Genomic DNA, 6,000 nt, shown 5'->3' with positions numbered 1-6,000 from the left:
GTTGGTGCCACGAACCGGGACCAATGCCCTTGCTATATAACCAGGACTTGTGAAAATTTCACATCTCCCTCGCCTCCCGTCGCCAGTTGCCCCCGCCGCCAGGCTGCCCAAATCGCTCGCGCGCTCCTCGTCGCCGTCGCCGCCGCTCGCGCGCTCCTCGTCGCCGTCGCCGCCACCGGCCGCCGCCATCCTCGCGCCCGAGCCCACGCCGGCCGCCGCCCCGTGCCCCTGCCCCGTCCCCGAGCACGCACGGCCGCGCCCCTGTGCCCCGGCCCGCCCCCACCATTGTCGTCGTCGCCGGCGCCCGCCTCCACTGCCGCCCCTGCCTCGACGCCGCCCCTCCTCCCCGTTCGGTCCGGCTCCGGCGACCCCCTTTCCTCCCTGTCCCCTCGATCCTTTTCATATAATTTTTTTTCATATGCATATGTTGATTATATGGATGGATATGGATGATGTATATGTTCATTATATGGATGGATGGATGATGTATGCTTTTTTTCATATAATTTTTTTAGGCACATTTTTAGATTTTTTAGGCAGATTTTTAGAATTTTTTGTGTATGTATGTTATGTTTATATGTATGTATGTATGTTCATATGTATGTATGTTTATGTTCAGATTTTTAGAAAATGTATGTATGTATGTTTATATGTATGTATGTTCAGATTTTTAGAAAATGTATGTATGTATGTTCATATGAAAGAAAAATGTATGTATGTATGTTCATATGCATATGCAAAGAAAATGTATGTTAATATATATGATGATATGTTCAAATGTTTGTATATTCATATGAACAATGAATTAGGCAAAACCTTTACTTTTTTCTAAAATTTATATTTGATCATTATTTTAAAAAAAACAAGCAATACTACTTCATGTATTTTTAAGAAAGGAAGAAGAAGAAAAAGAATGAGAGGAAAAAGGAAATAAGAAGAGGAAGAAAGGAGAAGAAGAGGGGAGAGGAAGACGAGGAGAAATAAATAAGAAGAAGAAAAAAGAAGAAAAAGAAGAGGAGAGGAAGAAAGGAATAGAGGAGAAGAAGAGAAAATAGGGGGGGTCGAGAACGTCGGACATTCATGAGAGAGGCGAGGAAGAAGGGGAAGAAGAGGGAGAAGAAGAGGAGAGGAAGAAGAGGAAGTCTTCTCCTCTATTCTTTCTTCTCTTCTTTTTTCTTCTTCTTCTTCCTCTTTATTTTATCGGGAACGAGGGTCGTCGAGAGGTCGAGGAGCGGTAGAGGAGAAACCCTAAATAGAAAGTATCGTCGGTGTGAGATACATGTACCGTCGGTGTCGGACACTACACCCACATCCCACAAGTGGCGCGGGCTTCGACGCCCACGTCACTTGTGGGACGTGGATGTAGTGTCCGACACCGAAGGCCACATGTATCTCACACCCACGAAACTTGCTAGCTATTTAGGGTTTCCTCTACCGAAAAGAATAGGAGAAATAAATAAGAAGAAGAAAAAAGAAGAAAAAGAAGAGGAGAAGAAGAAAGGAATAGTGGAGAAGAAGATAAAATAGAATATATTCTATTTTCTCTTTTCTCCACTATTCCTTTCTTCTTCTCCTCTTTTTTTTCTTCTTTTCTTCTTCTTCTTCTTCTTCTTCTTCTTATTAGCCGGAAGTAGAGAGAGGTTTCCTAGTATCAAAGTATTGAAGAAATCCATGCCTTCATCATTAGCCGGAAGTAACCAGGGCATGTTGGTACGAAGTTCTGCAAAGTTATTCTGGAATGGAGTCTCGGATAGAATAATCCGCTTTTTGGTACGAATTCAGCAAAGGCCTTCCAAATAGCGATATTCGGAAGGCTCTTGCTGAACTTTGTACCAAAAAGCGAATTATCCTATCTGGGACTCCGTTCCAGAATAACTTTGAAGAGCTTCGTACCATCATGCACATGTTACTTTCGCCTAATGATGAAGACATGGTTTTGTTGAATCCTTTGACACTAGGCAACCTCCCGACCCCTCGGCGATCCTCTCGAACATGAGAGGAAGAAGAGGGTCGTCTAGGGGTCGAGGGTTCCAGGGTCGTCGAGGGTTCGAGGGGTCGAGGATCGCCGAGGGGTCGAGAGAGGTTTCCTAGTGTCAACGTATTGAAGAAATCCATGCCTTCATCATTAGCCGGAAGTAACCAGGGCATGTTGGTACGAAGTTCTGCAAAGTTGTTTTGGAATGGAGTCCCGGATAGAATAATCCGCCTTTTGGTACCAATTCAGCAAAGGCCTTCCAAATAGCGATATTCGGAAGGCTCTTGCTGAACTTTGTACCAAAAGGCGGATTATCCTATCTGGGAGTCCGTTCCAGAACAACTTTGAAGAGCTTCGTACCATCATGCACATGTTACTTTCGCCTAATGATGAAGACATGGTTTTGTTGAATCCTGAGACACTACGCAACCTCCCGACCCCTCGGCGATCCTATCGAACATGAGAGGAAGAAGAGGATAAAAAAGAAGAGGAAGAAGAAAAAAAGAGGAGAAGAAAGAATAGAGGAGATCTTCTCCTCTATTCTTTCTTCTCCTCTTATTTTTCTTCTTCTTCCTCTTTTTTTTATCGGGAACGAGGGTCGTCGAGGGACATAGATGTAGTGTCGTCGTTGTCGATATATACCCCCTCCCGATAGCTTACTATGATTAGGTAGCTAGCTAGTTCTACGTTTGGCACTAATATATCCATCTATCATGTTTGAATAATAATTGCCATGTTGTAAATATTTGTAGAAACTATGGACACCGCCCTAGATGAAGCAACAAAAGAAGCGTTGTTGAGGGACATAATCGCAGAAGGAAGTGATGCCATCTCGTTGTTTCTCAACGAAACCGATGGTCTGGAAGGACAGGGTGAACAAGCTGGCTACGGTGACCTAATGCCGGTGCAAGAAGAAGAACATGAGGACGGCTCCGGTGACCCAATGCCGATGCAAGAAGGAGACCGTGATGACGGCTCCGGTGACCGAACCGAGTCCGGCCAGGTATATATATTAGTTAAGCCTATGCTGACTAGCTGATTGATGCATTCATTGTTTTGGTATGTACACATATTAATTAAGTCTTTGTTCTTTTTCTAGCCCTCCGAATCGAGCACAACTTCGGTAAAGAGACGAGGCCCGAAGAAAAAGTTGAGCTCGGATGAAAAGTTTGAGATCATAGCAATCGCGCCCGACGGCCAACCTATTGAACCCCTCCGGACAAAGAGCGCATTTGTTGCTCAGTGCGGGGTTCTGGTTAGGGACAAGATCCCGATAAGCATCCAGCAATGGTTTAAGCCAACTACAGAAGACCCTGAGGTGTCTTATGTCAATGATATGCAGAAAAATGATCTTTGGACTGAGCTGAAGTCAAATTTCACCCTACCGCCTGAGGATAATCCAGAGAACCCAGTTAAAGAGAAATTAATCAAGTCTTTTGCTCTAAAGAGGATGGCAGAACTATTCAGAAGGTGGAAGAAAGAGCTGAATAAGTTTGTCGAAAAAAATGAGACACCAGAATTCAAGGGCAGATATGAGAAGATCAGAGATCACTGGCCCGCATTTGTGGCCCACAAGACATCAGAAAAGAGTAAGAAGATGTCGGCGACAAACAAGCAAAATGCTGCGAAGAAGAAGCTTCACCATCGCACGGGGTCAGGTGGCTACCTCGTAGCCCGGCCTAAGTGGTCCAAGAGTGAGAATGATCTGGTTCATAAAGGGATCGAACCAGAGACAAATAACTGGCCAGACCGTTGCCGGACTTGGTTCTTCGGGGCTGGCGGAACCCTGGACCCTGAAACAGGGAAGTGCATTTGGACGAACGATCAAATGGACATACCAGTCAGTAAGCTTAAGCAGTATATCAAAGCAACGCAGGAAGGGACGTTCTTTCCAGACAGAGAGAACGACGAGCTCACAATGGCCCTCGGGAATCCTGAGCACCCTGGACGGACACGAGGCACGCCAGGCTCCGTTCCGTGGAAGGTTGGGTTTCCGGACGCAGGCGGTTACAAATCCCATGAGAGGAGGAAAAAAGTGCAGCAGACCCAAATGCAGGCGCTGCAAGCAAGGGTGGACGCGATAGAGGAACGAGAAGCAAATCGCAGCAAACGTACTGCCGAAGCCTCCCCCGAAGCTACCCCGCCATCTCAGCGCAGAAGCAGCGTGGCTTCCACCGAGCTGCTTCAGCTAGAGCATGCCTTGACGGCTCCTGCCAGCTATCCCGTGGATGCTATCACGGAGTCTCAAAATTGCCACCTTATGACGCAATGGATGAATTTGAAGGTCAAGGCGGCTGCTGGCTCTGTTTATCCTACTGAACCCGGCGCAACTTTTCACTGCCGACCGATTCCAGAAGGATATGCTAGGGTGATGGTGGATGAGATAACGGAGGGATTTGAGGACCTCCAGCTTGACCACCCTACCGGTGAAGGGGAGACTCGGCTGGGGTCTGCTCTGAAGACTCCATGCCTATGGCGGAAGGACCTCATCAACCTTCCGAACTGGACGCCACCGCCTCCTCCTCCTCCTCCGGCGAGTCAGGGCACTCAGCCTCCACCGCCTCCTCCTCCTCCGGCGAGTGACGATCAGGGCCCTCGGCCGGCTCCTTCTCCGGCGCGCGGCGGCACTCCGCCTCCTTCTCCGCCTGCGCCGACGCGCCCGAGCAGCCCGCCTCCTCCTTCTCCGCCTCGTCAGCAAGGGCGGAAGAGACCTGCCGCCGCTCCAGCCGCTCCGGCGCGTCGTAGTCCTTCTCCTCCGCCGCTTAAGCAAGTAAAGAAGACAACCGCTACGTCTGCTCGGTCGGCGTCTAGCAGTACAACCAGAGGCGGGAGGACATACAGATTCGGTCCTTCTCTGAAGACTCCAGAGAAGTTACCATACGAGAGGACCCAAGAGGAGAACGCCGAGATCGCGCGAGAAGAAGTGAAGAAATTCTTTGAAGGGGTGAAAGCAAAGAAACATCCACCTCCGGAGGAGAAGGTAGATCGGGTGAAAGTGAAGCGCACTCTGGCTGCCCTGACAAAACCACCGAAGTCTGATTCGCCGAAAGGAAACTATGACCGCATTATTGGAAAGGAATTTGCCGAAGCGGAGCGGTCGGGAAGTACTGTCAGTGATCAAAGGCTGAAACAACGACGAGCTGGGAAACAAATTGCCCAGCTCGGCGAACAAGCGAAGCAATCGTGCCCCCCGCTCAAGGTGCCTAGCCACAACATCGATAATGATCCGAGGATGGTGCCCGGTTATAGCAGTCCTGCAGATTACCTGCCCGACGATGTACATTATGACCCCATGGACGTGCAGATACAAAGATACGAGTACGGGAAGCCTCTCGTCAAAGATGAAAGATCTCTATCAACGATGATGCGAAGATTGCATGATTGGTACTTGAAAATCTGCAGAGACTCTGGGGGGAGGAGTACTTTGTATGCGAGAGTTAAACCGGAGCATGACCTCGTTGGAATTGATCTGTTGCCTGTTCCATTTGAGGAGTTCTATCAGTTCTTCAATCAATTGGCCCTCGATAAAGCAACTGTCACCTGCTACTGTCTGTAAGTAGTACTACTTCTGTCATTAAGTTTCTCTATATAGCTTAGCTCTTTCATTGCATGTATTTATAATCATCCTCACTATATTATGCAGATTGAAGATCATCGAATTGAAGAAAAGACAAGTCGGTGATATTGGGTTCATTAACACAAATCTCATAGATGCAACTCAGGTTAAATTTCATGCCGCAGAAACCGAGGCCAGCATGCTAGAATTGTTGATAATAAATCAAAACAAAGATATAATACTCTTTCCTTACAACTTCAAGTGAGTGTTACTGTCTTGTGCGCATTCGGTTTCCCTTATATATTAGTCAAGGTTATAGTAATGTAATTGATGAGTTATGCATGCGTGTGCAGTTTCCACTATATTCTCCTACATATTAAGCTTGAGCAGGGACTAGTAACCGTCTTAGACTCAAGACGAAAAGATCCCAAGGACTATGCAGACATGACTCAAATACTCGAGAAGTAAG

The sequence above is a fragment of the Triticum urartu genome, chromosome 3A (assembly GCF_056163025.1).
Source record: "Triticum urartu cultivar PI428250 chromosome 3A, HENAU_Tu73, whole genome shotgun sequence".
NCBI classification, from domain to species: Eukaryota; Viridiplantae; Streptophyta; class Magnoliopsida; order Poales; family Poaceae; genus Triticum; species Triticum urartu.
This window is presented reverse-complemented; position numbering follows the sequence as displayed.